This window comes from Falco peregrinus, chromosome 6, assembly GCF_023634155.1.
Source record: "Falco peregrinus isolate bFalPer1 chromosome 6, bFalPer1.pri, whole genome shotgun sequence".
Lineage (NCBI taxonomy): Eukaryota > Metazoa > Chordata > Aves > Falconiformes > Falconidae > Falco > Falco peregrinus.
This window is the reverse complement of record NC_073726.1, coordinates 65925027-65944083: the sequence shown is the minus strand read 5'-3', so window position 1 is coordinate 65944083 and position 19057 is coordinate 65925027. Positions and strand designations below refer to the sequence as shown.

The window sequence follows — 19057 nt, the reverse complement described above, 5'->3', positions numbered from 1 at the left end:
CCACCTGCAGCACCCACTGCTCCCCACCGTGCGAGAGACCCACCACCCTACCTGCCACCCCAGGGCTGGCCCTGGGAAAAAGGGCATCGGAGCATGACAGCGCCGCTGGTTTTACAATGAACGTTAGGTGGGGGAGCTTCTCGGCGGGTCCTGCCTCGGTTTGTCACGTCACATCGTAGCCACTCTCTGTCCTCAGGTTTAGAGCACCTTGTAATCCTTTTCAGTCCTTTCCTAGGCACAATCTTCATCTGCCTTGATAGTTACGGCAGATGTCGTAGGAATCACAAATGCGGAACCCAAATGCTGTGAGAGGTCTCTGCCTAAAAAACCCAGCCTCCAAAGGGGCAGATGCTGAAGCTGCACCAAATGGGGTCAAACACATTCCAGCCACTACACTCAATGCTCACTTGGAGATGCAAATTCTCAGGCCAAAATGTGCCATGACTGAAAGCATCCAGTAGCTAGGTTAGTCCCTGTGCATCAAGGTTATTAGCAACCCATACAAACCACAGCTAGAGCTCAACTGTGCTGAAGTGACTGGGTTAACAGATGAGCATCCTTGGCAGCATACAGAAACTACTGTCAGACCTTCTTCTGCTATTCTACGACCATGTTCCCAAATTTTATGTGTGCACAATTTATTAACCCCAAAGGACAGCATGTCTCACTTCTTTGCGAAAAACACTCTGTTGCAGAGAAACTGCCCAATTTGTCAGGATCATTTCAACTTTTACTGTACTTGTGACCTCTGTTACTGTCACTTTCAAGTTTTACAACCGTGCCTTCTGCTCTACCACGCAAACAGGGAAGGAGGAGAATAGGATCAATGGCAGGCTACACCAGGACCTCGCAGAGCTGCCGGCAGCCTGCATACCACACCTATGGGAAAGCACACCATAAAACAATGTCATGAATCCTGCATGAGCTGGGGGGGATCACCAGAACAGCAGAGTACATTGGCATTATTGGTGTGCTAACAGGACACTGCTGTGTTAACAGAGCCATCAAATCCCATAGAACCACTGCACCAAGCTGAAGGCTCATTCCAGTCCCAGGAGGCCAGCAGCCTTTGTTTCTACCTGTCGTATGACAAAAACATTTCCACTGAGCTCTGATTAGCACGGTAAGCTATTTTTTTCCCTCCCCCACCAAATCCCCTAACTGCAGTTCAGTCCAGCAGCAACAGCAGCTGTAGTGAAACACAGGTGTGCTATCAAGAAAGGTCAAGTTGTTTCATTTCCAAAGCCTACGCACAGTGAAGTACCATTAAATCCAGACACATTTTTCTTCTCATTCCACCTAAACAATGATTTATTTCAAACAAAAGCTACTTGTTGGCACCCCTTCATTTGTCACACTCGGAGGCATCTTAGGCAAGTGATCTAAAAACAGCATCATTAGAAGCAGGAGGTTAACTGCAACCTCAGTTGGCTTCTGTTACTCCCAACGCTGCATATGTCACAGCAAAAGCTGTGACGCATTTAGCAACTCACACGATGACAAGGAGCACTAAGCCCTTGTGTCCATTCACAGCACCCTACATAAAAGCCACTTGAGCTCATCAAGAATAGGAACGAGCTCTTTCTTAAGTCCAGCCCAAACCAGTTAACAGGCTTATATGGAAATGCTGAGAGACAGGGCTTACAGGTGGCAATGCATCTAACTTACACACACTAGTTTGCTAAAAATTGAGGAAGAACACATACACACCACCTAGCCGAGGTTCGTAACTGCCTCCTTCTTCACCATATATTCCTTTACAGGTGCTTTTCTCTAAAGATATGAATTTAAGAAAGGGCTTGGGTAACCTTTGTGATTAGTAATCATTATTACAAATCTTGTTCCACGAGCACAAAATTAAAAAAAAAATCCTGATAAATACAGAAGTCCATTTCAGTCTTCCTGATCAATCAGCCTTCCCTTCTTGCTCTTGCCATATGTTTGCAGAAGTCGATTTGCTTCTGCTAAAGCAATGCTGCCGTGAATCAAAATAGGGAAAGAGATGCACAGAAGGTTTGAGATTGTTGTGACATCAGCTGGTGGTAACACACTACTGTCCCCTGTCTCATTCACTCCATCTGTGCACAGAGATAAAACCTATGGAAGGGGTTGCTCCTGACCTTCTGCTGAGGAGCGAGTACATAAGTGGATGCCCAAACCCTGTCCTCCCCACCACCACTGAGCATGTGGGATAGCTCCGAAATAGGGGATACAATAAGATTCCTCCCATTCAAAAAAACAAAGATTTGCTTTGGGATTCATTACTTAAAAGGTAATAACCTTAAATTACCTGTAACCTCAACTTGCTAAGTCTTGATTTTCCATCATAGAAATCAGGGGCAGGAGAAGCAAGCACCAATTTTTCCCAGATTATGAGTAATTCTAGAGTTAAATGAAAGACATTTTAGAAGTAGAAGTGCTACTATGAGAAGTTAATATTAAAAACATTCCTTATGAGATGCAGGGAGACTAAGTCAGCAGCAGATTAATTGAACACAGCCAGACTTAAGGGAAAATTGGTAGTTTTCACAGGATACTCCATTTCTGACAACATATTTGTTTTCAAAATAGTTGTCCATTTATCACAGCTGGAAAGCATCAGGGCATCAAATTAGATGTACATAAGTGCAATCAGCTTACATTTCTGATATCACAAACAGCTTCCTGGAGCACAGTTTGCTAAAGTGTTGATACCCCCCCACCCCCAAAAAAACCCCACAAACCAAAAAAACCACCCAAACAACAACAAAAACAAAAAAAAGACAGTAACACAGAAAGTGTTAAATTATACAGCCAATCTAAATTACCATGAGCCTACATACATACATTTATTTTTACATATATATTTAGTTACTTTGGTGGACTTTAGATCAGGCCTTTAGCTAAAACACTTGGGATTCTTCTGAAAGGAGAAAACGTACAATCTTGAGCTATACTTGCACACATACTAAATAAGAAAGAGGAAGAAGTCAGAAATACAAATCTGACTTTTCAGGCACTCTTCAGTAACTGTTTCCTCACAGGGAGGCACATTAGGGGAGTGTTTATAACTACAGATTCTGAGCTACAGTCTTGAGGATCCAATTCAGACCAGAAATGATTGATGTAAAATACTAGGTGATCAAATGATGACAACATTGCCATTTTCTAGAATTGTGAAAATGCAGTCATTTTTATAAATTATTTCTTGTCAATGTAATCAATTCATGTGGTGGCAGCTGGTTTGAAGCTTGCAGAAGGAAAAGCTGCAATGAGTTAGTCTCAAATAACAGAAAAGAATTAATTCAGGAATTAGACAGGGCTATGTTTTTAGACTATTTTCCAAAGGGAGAATTGCAACAGTTGGGATACATTTCCATAGGATATAAATACAGAATTCTCTCACAATTCTTCAAAATCTTCACCCCAAAGTTACTACATGATTATGGTGGATGCTACAACTGGGATGCTGTTAAAAGTCCTAAAAGAATCAGGCTTCTTTAAGCACAGTATTGGGAGTCACTTCTTTCTGTTCCCTGGAACATTTCCTTAATAAGGTATGCAAGGAATGAGCACAGATATTCTGAAACGATGCCAAAGTGCAATCACTGATGATACTCCTGGCCACTCAGAAAAAAAATAATAATAAAAAAAAAAAACCCAACCCAACTTCTCAAATATATTTTAAGGACTTGTTCACTCACAGAACATACTTAAGAGAAAGCAAATGGAAATCCAGCCCAAGTGAAATTAATAGGAGAAAACAACTTTGGCAGGTGAGATGTAAAATAGAGATTAAAAGATCCAAAAGCAAGGTTGAGGAACAAAGAGAAAAATACACAGAGACAAGTAATAAGGCATTCATTAAGCACACTGGAAACAGGCACTCCAGAAGAGCCAGTGGGTCTTGCAGACTATACTGAAGACTACCCTGGCACAAGCAAGTCAATGAGGGCAGAAAAAGATTGCACAGAAGTTAAATGGCTCCTTTTCTTCAGTTTTCCCTTTAAAGTAGGGAAGAGAGATGAATGCCCTACGGTTATACAAGTAAAGAACCTAAGGCAGAACTGCCAGACAGAGTTAGGGGAAATAATTTTTTTTTTTTTAAAAAAAAAGGGACAACTCAAGAAATTCAATTGCACTAAACTGCATTTCCAGAGCTGAGAAAAATCAGTTAGAGGCAAGGGTAAACCATCTAGCCTGAAATAGAAGACCCACAAACTAGAAACGTCTAACCCAGTACATTTTTCACAATGATAAATCATGCCTCACTAATCTACAAGAAGCCTTTAAAAACTTATCCTGGGTATTTTCCACTAGATGTAAATTGTTTGGATTTCCAAAGACATTGAAAAAAGCTATTAGGAGAGCTTCGTAATCTTGGGATAAGAGGTCAGGTCCCGTCACTCTTTAGATGTTAGTCAAGGAACTAAGAATCCCAGGGTAAGAACAATAATTAGTTCTCCGTATGGGAGGTGGAGTTGTAGCACCCCAAGTCCAGCCTAGGATCAATGTTGTGGAGTGCATTTATGAAGCACTTGAAACAAAGTATGAAAAAGGCAGCAACAAAGTTCTGTCCATATAAAATGGTACTAGTCAACAGTATGGAGGTCCCTGTCCTTGCCACTGCCCAGACAACCGGACAACACAAATATCAGATAAAATTCACCACAGACACATTAAAGTCTAATGGAAGAAATATATACTTACATACCACTATATGTCAATGATTACTGAAATAACTTCTGGACATCAAAAAAGTTCTGGAGACAAAAGATGTCATATCCCTGTTCTTAGCAGAATAGTAATTTCAGACTAGACAAAACTTTAGAATAGCACTTCTAAAATTTTAAAACTGTAATAAAAAAAAAAGTTTGACTCTGGAAATTATAATGCAGTTACAGAATTCCAAGTTAGATTTCAACTAAATGTGCTCACTAAAACAAGGGCATGAATTGTGAGCACACTCAGAAACAAATAAGCTGAAATATTTTGCTGATTTAGAATAAGGTGTGGGGCAGCTGTAAAGGCCACTGAAAAAAAAAAAAAGAGCAGATGTGCAATATTTATGAAAGGTGACCTACTACACAATTTAAATAGAAGAAATATTAAAACAAAGAGAAGTTGGGGTTATGAAAATAAGGACATTAGAGACATAGGAATTCAAAATTAAGGAAACCTCAGCTATTCAGTTATGGCAAACTTCTTCAAAAGTTCTATATCTTCAAAACCAAAACAGCTTGGGCATGGTTTATCTGTTCAGGGAAAAATGCACATTTAAAGCTAAGGAAGATGAGCATTACCTGCAAAGTTTTAAGCAGTTCACATAACTGGTTTTACAGAACTCAACCCATGTTCTGCTATCCACTTGCATATCTTGTACAATTGGACTGCTACTCACAGGGCACGATCCATGTCTTAGAAAAATCCAGACCCATTTCACAGCCCGATACAGTTCCCGCTACAGAAGCGGCAGCAGCCTTCAACGGTTTAGCTTTGCAAGACAGGAATCCCAGCAAGGAAACTAGAGAAATGGCTGAGGCTGCTCAAAGTGGGCAGCTCACCTGGAATCAGCTGCTGCAGCTTGGAAGTTCAGCCACTCCAAAAAGTTTTTAAGCTTGGAACACTGTTTTTAATATGAAGGAATAGAAAACAGATATAAATGAGATTTTTAAAAAAAAAAAAAAATCCCTTTCACACAAATCACACTGCATCAGGAGTGAAAACTATACTTATTCTAGGCTAGGGGTCTATTTAACACTGAACAAAGGCTAAAATGTCTTTTGCAACAGAAGCTATGATTATATATAAATATTATTTTTTTTAAATCCCAAACAACATGTCCTGTGGAGCAATTGAAAAGAACATGCACAAGCCTTTTATTAAACCCTATAATTATAGTCATAATAATTGTAAATAACAACTATAAATTACTACAATTGTTTACAATTATTTTGTAAAAAAATAACTTTGAAATGCAAATAATTTACAATTAGTACATTGTTGACAATGTTTGCAATTATTACAATTATATGTACAATTAAAATTGTACATGCAAATTATATTCCGATTTTCAAAGGCTTACTTTGGAAAAAAAAATTTAAACTGATAAGGAAAGCATAAATTTGAGAAAATGCTCCTCATTCCCCATCGCTGCATACTATTCCACCCTTTTTGTGAGACATTGTGGTCATAAAAATGCCACAATGAACAGCATCAGCTGGACATCATAGGGCATCATGAAGAGCCTACTGTAGCCAATGTATCTGTCTCATATGTAGGCTCAAGTTCTTGTTTTCATTCCTTCAACACCCATTAAGTGCCGCAAGTGTTTAGATACACACTAGAATTTCACTGGCCTGGAACAGAAATCTTTAATTCAGTGACTCAAAAATTTCCATTTTGATAAGCCTTATGTGAAATATTTCAACCTCAGTTTTTCTTGACTTAGACAGATAATTTACACTTCACAGCCTTGTCCTGATTTGCGTATTTTGTTTGCTGCAGAATTCTCTGTTTAAATAAGACAAGAAATTCCCACCTACAATCACTTGAGAAATTTCAGTTGGTAAAATCCCAACTAGAATTAGAGCTTTACTGTACATGCTGGAAGTGTCAATACAGAAAGATGTGAACTTGTCATTTATAGTAAGTATTGAGCAATTTGACACTCTAAAATTAGGTTAACACATTTTTGCTACATATCCCTACAGTTTGGAAAGTTTCTCCAAACAGAGACTTGGTTTTGACGTGTGTGTAAAGCACAATGTTGGGGCAAAGCACCTACACGTCTCACCTTTTTCCTCTATAAAACCACAATGTCTCTATATCCACTCGACCTACAGCTGCGGTTAGCACAAGAAAGAAGGGTTCTTATGTAAAGGACTACTGCCCTGTAGATATCAGTCTATTCAGTATTCAATCTCCAGCCATGCTCAAGAGCTCTCATTCTTCGTGAAAATTAGCACAGAAATGCTGTATTTGGGCACAGAGAGGCAGCCAAAGAAAGCCCAGGACCATGTGGCACATTATGCCACTGAGCAAGTAGAAGTGTTTGTAAATATTATCTCAGTTGCAAAATACTAAAATTATCTATAGAAGTTTTTGAAAGGAGCCTAAATATAACTTCTAGATCAAAATTACGAGTAACAGCAGGAAGTTCACCCACTTTTCTTCCCATTCCCATCCCTTCAGATGGGATTGAACTCAGACTTTTTCATCAGGAAAACATGGCCAATTTTGCAGGTAGTTACGGGCAGGGAGAGAAAATGCTCCCCACTTTCCTACATTTCTGATTCCAGACAGTTTTAAAAATCATATCAGGTATTAAGCCCCCAAAGTTTTCTCCATCCAGAGGTAAAACCAAGGGCTGATCCCAACAGGAATCTCTCATCCTCTTCTCCCTCATCAGGATAAAGTCAGAACCTTCACAGCACCAGTCAGTCATGCAGGGGCAGCTTTTAACAAGGGTTTATGCCTGGCCCACACCGTGCTTGGAAAGGTACAGTTATTAACTGACAAGTTTACATCAGAAAGTGGAAGAGAAAACCAATAGCTTCACTTGTACAAAAGAAAAAGAAAACAAAACAAACAAACAACCCACAAAAAAACCCAAAACAAAAAAACAACCAAAAAAAATCAAAAAAACAAAAAACACCAAGACCAGATCATGCTTAAAAAGATGTCCAGTAAAATATAAAGTGAAGCCAAAGGCCCCACGGTAAATGTATTGCTATAAAACTTATCACAAGAGATTTAATCCCCACCCACTTACAAAGTGCATGCACCTGAACACATACTGTACCACCAGATACTTTTATTACTGCTGTGTTAAACTTTTAAATCAACCCACTGATCAAGCAAAGGTATTGCATGTACTTGCTACATTTATGTTAAGTAAACCCCACGGTTCTCAGTGAGGGAACTCGCAGCCCACAAAGCCGTTCCAGTGCACAAGATGTGCAAAGACTATAGCTCAAAATAACAAGCGACTGAGAGAAGAGACTGACAACTCTTAAAACACATACTCCTATAATCCCAATGGCCACTCAGTATTCATGAGCCCAAAACACAAAGTAAACTCCATGCCCCATTTAAAGACAGGTTCTTGAGCTAACAAACAGAAAGGGAGCGGAGCTTGCCTTTTTTTCTTTATACCCCCATAAACACGTTTCCCACGCTATTTTGCAAGCAGAGGGAAATTCCTGAAAACTCAACTCAATGTAGATACCCCTACTTAGCAGCCCACAATCCCTGTAGCTCTTTATAATAATCTTCTGCTGGTGGATGACTATGAGTAATACAAGGAAAATGGGAGCAGCCTTCAGGCTCCCCGGAGCTCTGTAGGTCTTTGGTCAAACTGGCCAGAGGATCACCGTGCTGTAACTGGCTCCCCTGTGGCTTTCTGTTTGGGGTGGTTTTGCCTCCCTGCTGCATAAGTGAGCCTAGCAGAGGAAGAGGCCCGCAGCACAGAGCAAGTATGCTAATGCCGTATCATACAGACTGCCATGCCAACAGCCATCACACACACGCCTGCTCACACACTGCTGCCAAATAATCACTTCAGCAAACATCAACTACAGAGATTAACAAAAGCATCTGACAACACACAAATCAGACGAGAAACATGGGCTGAAGGGACAGCTTAGGAATATGAAGATTTAATAAGTGAAATGACATGAAGTTCCTGAATCAAAGCCTGCAGTGTTTTTGGAAAATTGTTGAAAATCCTATCTGTTGGCCTTAGAGGGAAAGCTAGTAGATTTTTTTCCACTCCTCAGTCTCTGCATATCAGCTGCACCCAGGCAGGCTTCTAATAAAAGCAAGTGACTCTTGTGCAAACAAAAACATCTTTGTGACCTCTGGGAAGGCAGCAATCCAAGCAAACAACCAGGCAGTCTGGTGGCACAAGTTATCGAGAAGCAATCAGAGCATCTCAGGGGCCTTCCGTCAGCACCAGAAGGAAAGCTAAGCCACTACGAGAGAAAACCAGGTTTCCAGGAGAAACCACTCTAGGTAGAACAAGAAGTTCAAAATATTTCTGTTTAATACAGTGGGGGTGGGAAGGCTACTTTTGAGCACAGAATTTTTATTGTTCAAACTAAAGGAACAAAGTGTTTTTCTACCAGAATTAAGGCAGAATATCAGAACAATCTCTTTATTATCTCTAACTTAATAAAGGGTGCTTCACTCCAAAGGCACTTGCAATGAAAGTAATGAGATTCTGCTGCAAGATGTGCAGGAAGAGTCACAACCATTTACCAGAATTATAATCCATTTGTGTCTTATTTTTAAGAATTTGTCACCAAAACAGAGGGGTGGGCACCCTTTCTAAATCTTAGGCTGAATTCTATGATCCTTATTCTGATGAAGCTCTTGCTGAAGCATCAGCTTTGCCTGAATAATGGTTGGAGAATGTGTGCCTCGTTTAGTATCAATCTCTGCTTGACAGGAAGAATATGATTCTTACTGAGCTGATAAAGATCTCAGTATGGAAATGGAAAAAGTTCCATTGTCCAAAAGCAAACTGTGACCTTGTAGTGCCATAATACTGCAGAGACAGCACCATATTAGAGGTGCCATCATTCTACCAAGGCTATTTCTAAGTCCCTTTCTATATCACTTTCAAAGACAGTAGACCTTTCTTAAAAGATCCATCCATTACAGTCTGATTATCAAAGTGCCTAGAAAAGCATCACAGAAATATTAAAATGGCATTCTGAGCCAGTCACTCTTCCCACTGTTGCCTGCATGCTGTAAACCTGTAAAAAAAAAAAAAAAAGACAAAACACCTGTAAAATAGTTATTTTTAAACACAAAGTTTTTGAGATTAGAACTACCTACACACAGTATTAAGCACATTTTGGATGCTCCTGTCATGGAAGCAAAGATGCTGCAGACTGTGAGCCTTCTGTTGCTGGCTACAGATGGGCGCATACATTTGCATTGCACTGCTAAGGCTCTTTTGCACTTTGAGATGCATGATGTGTGAGAAATATAGCTAAAAAAATAAATAATACATAAATAAATCTGTTGTACTAGTGATCCTGTCGAAACAAGGAAGCCTTAAATGCAATAGTCGGATCATCTTTAGCTGGTTATGAAACTACTGTCATTGTTTGCATGGCTCTGAGAAACAAAACCCAAGAACAAAACAGGTTTTGTGTCTGATAGCAAATGAAACTGAATCTGAGAAACCAGTTCAGTCATTTTCATTGCTTGCAATCAGACAGGGACACTGACTTCCACAGTTATCTGTGTATTTACTGTTTGTGTCAATACACAGGGAATTCCTCCTTTCCTATATACCCATAGAGAACAATTATCCGGTTTTTACCTTTCTAATCCTTAGGGACAGCCTAAGGCAAGAATCAGATGCAGGTAACAAAGTCAAATGATGAAGACAACAGCAAAGTAGTCTATCTTCCTTTACAAGCTCAGCAGAGCAAGATCAACTTTGTACTCAAGCCTGAGAAATAGGCTACCTCCATCTCGTTGCCAGCATCACTAGCGCTCTGCCCATTTCCAGTGCCAGCTGGACAAGTCCCACTAAGACAACAGAGCATCAGCCCCAGTGCATAGAGAGGGGCTTGCTGAAAGGAAAAAGAGCATGTCCAGCCTCCCTCCCCCTCCCAGCTTTTCTGTCTGGTTTTACTCCTGGGTGGAGAACTTCTACAGATAACGAGTTGCTCCAAAAATATTGTATGAAGACAGCAAAAACTCTATTTCATTTATGCTGTTAGCTAGCTGCGGACCAGTGTGAAAACAAGCATTTGGACTGAGGTATTAAACAATTTCTCCTCTTCCTCTTCCCTCCCCACAGGCCCTTGATGATGGTATCAACTACAACTAAATAGGGGATGTTTATAAGGTCCAAGCTACACTGAACCTTTGTAGAAACTAATGAGGAAGGAAGATTTTTATATCACTCTCCTGAAACATTTAATGAGCTCTGAAATAGTGTTGGCAGGCCTCAGAGGAGAAAGGTCCAGTTTAAAATTGAATTTTGCAGTTTACTAAATGGCAGCGGACTGGAGCCCCAAGCACTATTTATCTTCAGAGACTATTTTTATCAGAAAATCCCCAACTCCTGTAATGCTCTTCTGCTCTAAAAGTCTCTACCCCTCTGTCGCAGCTGCCATGCAATCAATGGCACTGGCAAGCAACGTGCTCCTAGGGCCCAAATTAACATACTTATATGTTTTTCTTAATGCAACAAAACTGGATTTTGCCTCATAGTTAGCTCTACTCCTCACCTCCAGGTTATCCACATTGAAACCAGAATCTGCTCTTCTGGGAAGGCAAGGAAGGGCAGAGGCTTTTTGGAGGGGAGGGATGGAGAGGGTAGAAATCACCTGGCTGCATCAGTAATATATCTAGCTCTTTATTATACTCACATTCCCCCTTCTCATCTCCCATGAAACTGCCTACAGCTGTGTTCTCTCAACCTTCAGCCTGAAAAACATTAAAAAGCAGTCTGCAAGATGACTACAGTTTTTAAAAAGTCACTCCCACATATGTAAGCAAGGAAGGAAATGAGAAAAGTTAAAAAACAATAAATCATCATGGTGCCACTGCAGGAGGTAGAGCTAGATATTTCAAATGCTTCAGTGATTCTATTCCTTGGAATAAAATAAAGGTGAGACATATTGACCAAGAGAGCAACTAGCTTGGTAAAGTCCCACTGACCCTTTCTACAACGATAAGGTAAGCCATTGCTGAAAACTTAACAAACTGAACTATTTTAATGCCACTATGTTAAACACCACCTGCAACAGGGCCTTTTCAGTATTCAAGTTCATTTTCACTAGTGGAAAGACTGTAGGAGCCTGAAGAGGGTCTGAAAAGTATTAATGAGCTTGGCATCACAAAATCAGTTCTAATGGCAACTCAGAGCAAACAAAATTCTAAGCAGCAAATTCCATACTGACTGCCAACTCTTATTTCATGGGCTGGATCAAGATCATGTTAAAGGTAGTGGGATTAAAGGGCTCCTCCAGCTGATGACCACTTCTGTTTGATACAAGATCAATGGTATGCAAAGCATATTTAAATAATATAAAATAAAATATGCTGGTCTTTATTTAGCGTCTATTACTGTTGGCACAAATAACAGGTATCAGTCCCTTGGAAGTTAATGACGCACAGAAGATACGCCTCTTCCCATCTTGTTTAGTTGCTGTTGTGTCAATCCACAGAGACACCACCATATCATTTCTTCGGCAATTACAATGCTCTGTGAGTTATTGTAGCAAAACACAGACATCCACCTTATAGAAGGCATTGCTCACTCCTTTAATTTCATTTTTCCACGGTGCTTCTGCTGAAGAAATTGATGTAAGACAACTGACTCAAATTTCCCCCAGCTCTCCTCAAATGCACACTGAACACTTGACAATGCCCACGTTTCTATTTTCCCCTCCACGGTTCCATCGGAGAGGACCCTCTGTGCATTCAGAGCCACACAATGGAGAATGATTTCCAAAGCATTAACTTGGAGCCATTGAGACTTGGATGTTTTCAAAATGACTCTATTGTGCTCAAAGGATTCTAGACTACCCCAGCTACTCTAGAAGAGAGTCTTTTTCCCCTTTCTCAAAACGTCCATCCCTTGAGCCATCCCTGGAGTGCATTGTTGAGGTTGATTCCTTAGTGCGGCAAGTTCCATCAGTCAAAGCTCAACAGATACAAATAATATCAGGATATGGATATAAATTAGTGCGACAGACCCTAAATAGTTTTGACAGGTTTAGTAAGTATATATAGCGACACAGAATGCTATTCCTGCTGTCAGACATCAATATGTAGACAGAAGATTGGGGGCACCATGGAAACTCAGCGACATAAGAGTGGTATTGATTGGATAGAAAATGAGGCTGCAATTTAAGCTTAAGGCTGCCAGAGATGCCAAGAATGGAGAATGACCTCCAGCAGTGAATTTTCAGCATAAGCTCCCTGTGAACAAGCCAGTCCAAGAAGGATAAATCAGGGACAAGCTCACCAGGGATATGGCTCGACCGAATGCCGGCTACCCTAAGCAGATGAGAATCCCTCTGTGTGCGCGCGTTACAGTGACCTAGTTCGTTCAAAGACGGCATTTTGAATGGTTTATTATAGAGGCTTGAAACAAAGAGATTTCCTCAATTAAAGTCCTGAAATGAATCCTCTAATGAAAATGCTTTTGATACACTGATCAGCAAGAGGTTGTAAATATCGAAGCAAAGCATACATTGTTAAAGTCCAGTTCCCACAGAAAACACCATGGTTGGGAGTGTAGGTAATGAGGGGGCCTGAACAGAGCAGGTTTCACGAGCAACGCCGGCTCCATCCCTAATGCCTTAGCGCTATGCTAAAACACTTGTTACACTATAACGCTTCATAAAGCGTACCTTCCCTGCTACAAAAGCACACTGAAATAAAAGAGTATGAGTTGAATGAGGGCATTTTCAGAGCTCCTGTAAAGGACTATTTTTAATTATTATCTGAGGACTCAAGAACAACCATTCCCCGAATGATCAAGAAGAAACATAGGACATGTCAGAGTACCTTGCTGGAGCCGTGACTGCTGGAAGTCAGCTAAGTAATAATATTCACATTAGCAACAGAAAGATGAATCTACACAAAACATCCATCAGTACAGCTGTGTCAGGAATAAGATAAGCCTCCAAAGTGTCCTCAGTGTCAGTATGAGTGTAGAGGAATATAGGCATATGGTTCTGGGCTAACAGAACTATGTTTTGTAATACTATAGCAAGACCAACCTTCTGCTGGGAAGGATGTATCAGCCACAGGCTGCATCTCAAATAACGGGTAATAGACATCTGGATAATTGCAAAAAGTCTGTTTTTCTTAGGCCACTTCTACACTATAAACAAAGACTTAACCATTTGTAAAAGAAAGATTTGCTGCTGGCTTCTCTTTTTTCCACCCAAGAGCCTGCTCTGGAGCATGCTAAAGTTAGTTAAGTTTCTGTCCTTCAATTTCATTCAAAGCTTCCTAAGTAGTAAGTCACCAAAGTAATGTGGTTTTTTTTTCTTTTTTGTCCGTCCTCTCCAGTGAAGTACCCCCTCCCTGAAGTTCCAAATTTTCATTATGACAGCAAATTAACAAATTTTGTCACAAATATGCAGGTTTGTTTTTCCCTTCAGACTACTTCTCTTGATCAAAAGTTCAGACTAGGGTTTTTTTTTTTTCATTTTTTAAAATTCTTATTTCTTTGCAGGGAGGAAACAGAAATACTCCATAAGATTTGCTTTGTAAATCAGCTCAAGCACACTGTCCAAAAAATGTATAAGACAGGTACTATTTTACAACTTTTTCAATATACTTCCCTTCTCTTTCCCTCCATCTCTTCCCTTCTTCTCCCTAAAACAAGCAGTTACACACTCTGTCTATTTCTTGTCCAAAAAGTTGAACTTTACTAAAAGCTCAAAAAAATCAAGGTCCAAAGGGAAAGCAAGGAAAGGGCAGCAAGTTCAAGTACTGATGAGCCACAGGTAAAGCGTTCTTCTCCTGTAAGTCATTTAGAGCAAATAGGATCCAGTTAAAACACCTATCGCTATGCATAGGTGCAGGGTTATCTCACAGAGAAAGATTTAATGCATGTTGCAAATATTTCCACAATGCTTCCAAGAACCAGTTGGTCTCTAGGGTTTATATCCTGGAATCCAGCCTCAGAGCGTATCACTAAGCTAACAGACAGTAGACATTCACCACGAAGGCAAGCCTACTTGCAGTATGGAAGAGAGAGGTGTGCGGCAGCCAACTGGAACAGGCAAAGGAGCAGATGAGCTCCCGAAGAATAAAGACTGTCTTTCCCCTATAAATACTTTTAATAAGGAGATAATGAAGGCAGCTACGGAGTTAGAAGCATCAGTGTTGGAGACCATAACACATTTGCAGAATAATGTGTAAGCTCAACAGGAGGAAACTGTGTTTTCACTCTAGTTAAGTGAGATTTTCTCCAAACCTATCCCTCCAGAGGACATGGAAGACACCAACTAACGATGGCAGTTTTAAATAGATCTATTGGCACTTGATAGATTCAGTTGTTCCACCAAAAGTAAACTACAGATAAGAAGGCAAAGTCCCAAGAAAAATATCAGTCAACGTGCTCGGTCGGAGGGTAAAATTTAACCTCATTATCCCGAGTCTCAGTCGGGACATTCCTGGCACAGGGCAACTGGGACCTGCAGGGGGTTTGCCGCTCCGGGGTCACTCGGCTGCCCTTTTGTCCCCTCGGAACGGAGCAGCCCGAGGGTTTCTGCCTCCCTTCCCCGCTGGGTCACGTCACCCACCGCCACCTCTCTCCCCGCACCCTGCCCCGGCCCTCCAACGCTCCCCCGTACCGACCCTCCGCCGCCACCCCGAGCGGGGCAGCCGGCACCCGCGGCCGCGCTCCGCAGCACGGCACAGCACGGCGGGTCCGCGGCGCCCCCGGCCGCGGCTCCCGGGCACCCCCAGATCTCGTCCCCTGCCCCCGGCCCCCGGGCACCCCCAGACCTCGCCCCCCCCCCCTCCCCTCGGGCAGGGGTCTCCGGGGCCTCAAGTGCCCCCCACCACCCCGCTGGGTCCGGGCTCCCACCCAAGCCCCCGGCACCGCTCCACAGCACCCGCCGGGCGGCGAGAGGACGCGAGGTGGGGCCGGAGCTGCGGGGCGCCGCAGGGGCAGGTTCCCCGGAGCCGGGGCAGGGCAGGAGAAGCGCTGCCACCCTTCCTCCGGAGGAGCGAGCGCGGGGGCAGCATCCCTCAGGCAGACCCCGCCGCTCCTCGGACTTACTTCGGGCGGCAGAAAGCTCTTCTCCCGCAGCTGAGAGGGGCGAGCCGCGGGCGTCCCCGGTGAGCAGCGGCTGCTGCCGCCGCCGCCGCCGCAGCGCGTCCCTTCGCTTCCCCACGGACGGGCTGGCCGGCCGCCGCCTCACGCCCCGCTCCGCCTGCGCCCCGTCTCTCTCTCCCGCCGGAGATTCCTCGCCGAGATTTTTATACTGGAGGCAGGGAACCTGATCCGCGCTTTGACTCGGCGCAGCCCGGGCTGCAGCGAGGCGGCGAGAGGAGGGAGGCAGGCGGGCGCCGGGCAGAGGAGCGGCCGCGCTGCCCCCTCGTGTGATGCGGTGGGGGCGCGGCGGGTCACCCGCGGGGCAGCCTCGCCCCCACCGCCGGGGCTGGGGGGGGGGCGGGGTGGGGAGGGGGCGGGCCGGGGGTGCACCGCCGGCGGACGGCGGACGGGGCTCTGCGGGTGCGCCCCCCGGGTCCCGCCGCCGAGGGGGAGCCCGGCGGGGTTGCGCGGCCCCCGCTGCGGCGGGGCTGGCCCGCGGGCCGGGAACGGGCTTTTAAGCAGAGGCAACTTCCCCTCCTCTTCCTCACGGCACCCCAGGCTGCTGGCGGGGGGAGCCGAGGGTGAGGGGGCGCTTCACGGTACCCCCCCGGCCGGTGCCGGGGCTTCAGCTACCTCTCTTGGCACGCACGTCCGCAGCTGGTGCCGGGTAGCCCCTGGCCGTCGGGGTTTGGGGAGCCCGGGCTGCAGCCCCGCTGACTTCCAGCTGGCCGCTTAGACCACGGCAGCGCTGGGCTGGACGTGCCGCTGGGGAGGGGGGAAAACAAATAAACAAAGAAAAAAACCCCAACAAAACAACACCCCAACCCAAAACCAGAAAAAAACCCAGCTTTTAATTTCATCTTGGGCTGAAAGTGCCATGAGAACAACTTTTGTCCTGGAATTCCAGCGCTTCTGGATGTATATCAAGGGTTTCATTTAGGAGCAGGCTTTTCCAACTTGTTAGGTTCGTTACATCCACTGAGTAAGAGTGTTCCCCAATCCACAGCTTAATTTAAAACTAAGTGGACGTGTTCCAAACTCCAGGCAATTTCTATGTAATTCCTGATCCCCAGAGCAAGTCTCTGCCTTGAGTTGAAAGACTGGGGCCATTGACTGCTTGGGGCTCAGCTGGGGCTGCAGTTTGCAGCTCCTGCTCCAGGTTTGCATGGAAATCCAGTTCAGATTCTTCTCCTGTTTCCAGAGGAATGAGCTAAAGAAGTAATTTGTCTGGCACCGTACACATTGCATCATCTAACACCTACCATCTGTGACAATGAAAAGCACTGTGCAGCTAGTCCCAGTGTAGGCAATTGCACCCACCTGGACTCTTTCTTAGTAAAGTAAACTACTCCTTTCCATCCACACCTTGGCATCTTCTTTTCATCACACAGTTATGTGTTTAGTCCTGGCATGGCTGTTCAGGATTTGCACCACTGGCAGATTTAATGACAGTGATGTAATTTAAAACAACAATTTTGATTTGCAGTGCAAAGTGATGGCTTGAGATGGAGAGAATATCCTTTCTAGCAGCTGGACGAGTGGAAATGAGCACTCGATAGTAAACTTGGTCTTCATGTTTCAGAGCATGAAAAGCTGAATGGATCTTTGATAGCTAGCTTGAACCTTCCTGAGGGCTTCTTAATGAAATCCTGGCATCACAGCACTAAGCATCACGACTATCAAAAGACACTTTCCATCAAAACACACCTGGCAGTGGTCGACACTTTAAGCCCTCAGAGTTTCTCCGTACAACCACAATAGCGCGTTTCAGATGGTCAATCATGTCTGAGCAAGGAAGTAGGAAAGAGGACAAAGGCTGATCTGTAAGTTCACCTTGACTGAAACCGAAACAGACTGCACCAAAGTGGGTCAAGAGATCTCTTCCTTTCCTTAAAGAAATCTGACTCTTACCTAAAACTATGAAAGTGTAACATTTTCAGCTTTTCAGAAAACAATGGGAACTTTCTGCAGAAAGCAACTGCTTTTCACAAAGATGTGCATGATGTTAGAAACCCCATTGTTCACTAAATTTTGGAAGCCATGTCAACAGACAATCTTTGACCAATTTTACTTACAGCTTTTCTCCATACCTAGTTTTCCATAGCTCAGAAATTAATTTCCTGAAGCTGAGTTTACATGCACATAAACTAGTTTAGTGTGATACAGCTTGAGTTTTGATTCAGAAAGTCCAAACTAAAACTGCAGACGAGGTTAACACAGCTGCTCAGAGGACAGATTATGGTCTGAAGCACCTATAACTAAAAAAGAAAGTATCTCATTTTTCAATTGAAAAAAAGTAAATATATTTTAATGTTAATATTATTTCTGTTTCAGTGGTACCTTGAGGTATAAGTGAGGTTTCCACTGCAAGAAGCACTGTACAAATACAGCAAAACATTATTTGTTCAAAATTGCCTCCTGTGTTTGATGCTTTTGATATCAGTGGAGTATAACACTTGAATTTCTTGACTGAACCTTTGCTATTGAGATAGAACTCTTTAAGACATAGAAGGAGATGAGACAGTTGGTGAATACAGCAAACTTGGGAGGACCAATGTAACTTCTTTTGCCAAGGAAAAGTCATCAGCTATGTTAATCACAGCCTTAAAGGTGCCTATTGTGCTGGTTCCCAGTGGGAAAGAACAGGACAGCATGGAGAAAAAGGATGGATGGAAGATAAGCTACGACCATTTCCTTGCCACAGGGATATTTTCCTTATTAAAAGAACTGTAAAGCTGGAGAGGCTTATTTCCAGAATTTCTCTACTGTTTTGTCTCTCCTGAGTTTGTTTTCCAGCCAATGCTTTATTTCCTATGTGATCCCTGAAACTACAGGCTAATCTACATTTCTTGAGAGATAGGAAAAATGCATACTGAAAAAAAATAGGTTTTGACTATTACTTTTCTAGTCTGAACACACAGCTATCCCAGAAAGGAGAACTTGCTCGACGATTGCTGGTGATACTTGTCTTTAAAATCTTCAACACTTGTATACAGCTGCTGGTTCCACTCTGATCAAAAAACAGAGGTGAGGAATGGACTGGCAGCTGTGGAAGTCCAGTTTCTACTTTCATGTATGTTTTTTGCTACCCAAACCAAAAATTGGCAACCTAATGAGAGACAGGGCTGAATTTTCTTTTAAAAGGGGAAAGTGAAGGTTAGTGCTGTAAGAAGTTATAAAAGGACTTCTGATTGATGCCACATGCAAATGCCTGCATAAACAATCCGAAAGTATTAAATCCCTGTTAGAATCCCAACTCAGTTG

The 19057-nt window shown here is 43.0% G+C and overlaps 1 protein-coding gene across 1 annotated transcript in view; it reads right to left on the bottom strand.

Moving 5' to 3' along the window:
* Positions 1-16107, bottom strand: part of PTN (pleiotrophin) — a 74598-nt gene extending 58491 nt beyond the window's left edge. The window contains exon 1 of the mRNA XM_055808365.1: positions 15758-16107. The gene's annotated coding sequence lies outside the window, so the exon portion shown is untranslated. The remainder of the gene's footprint in view (positions 1-15757) is intronic.
* Positions 16108-19057: the final 2950 nt, after the last annotated feature.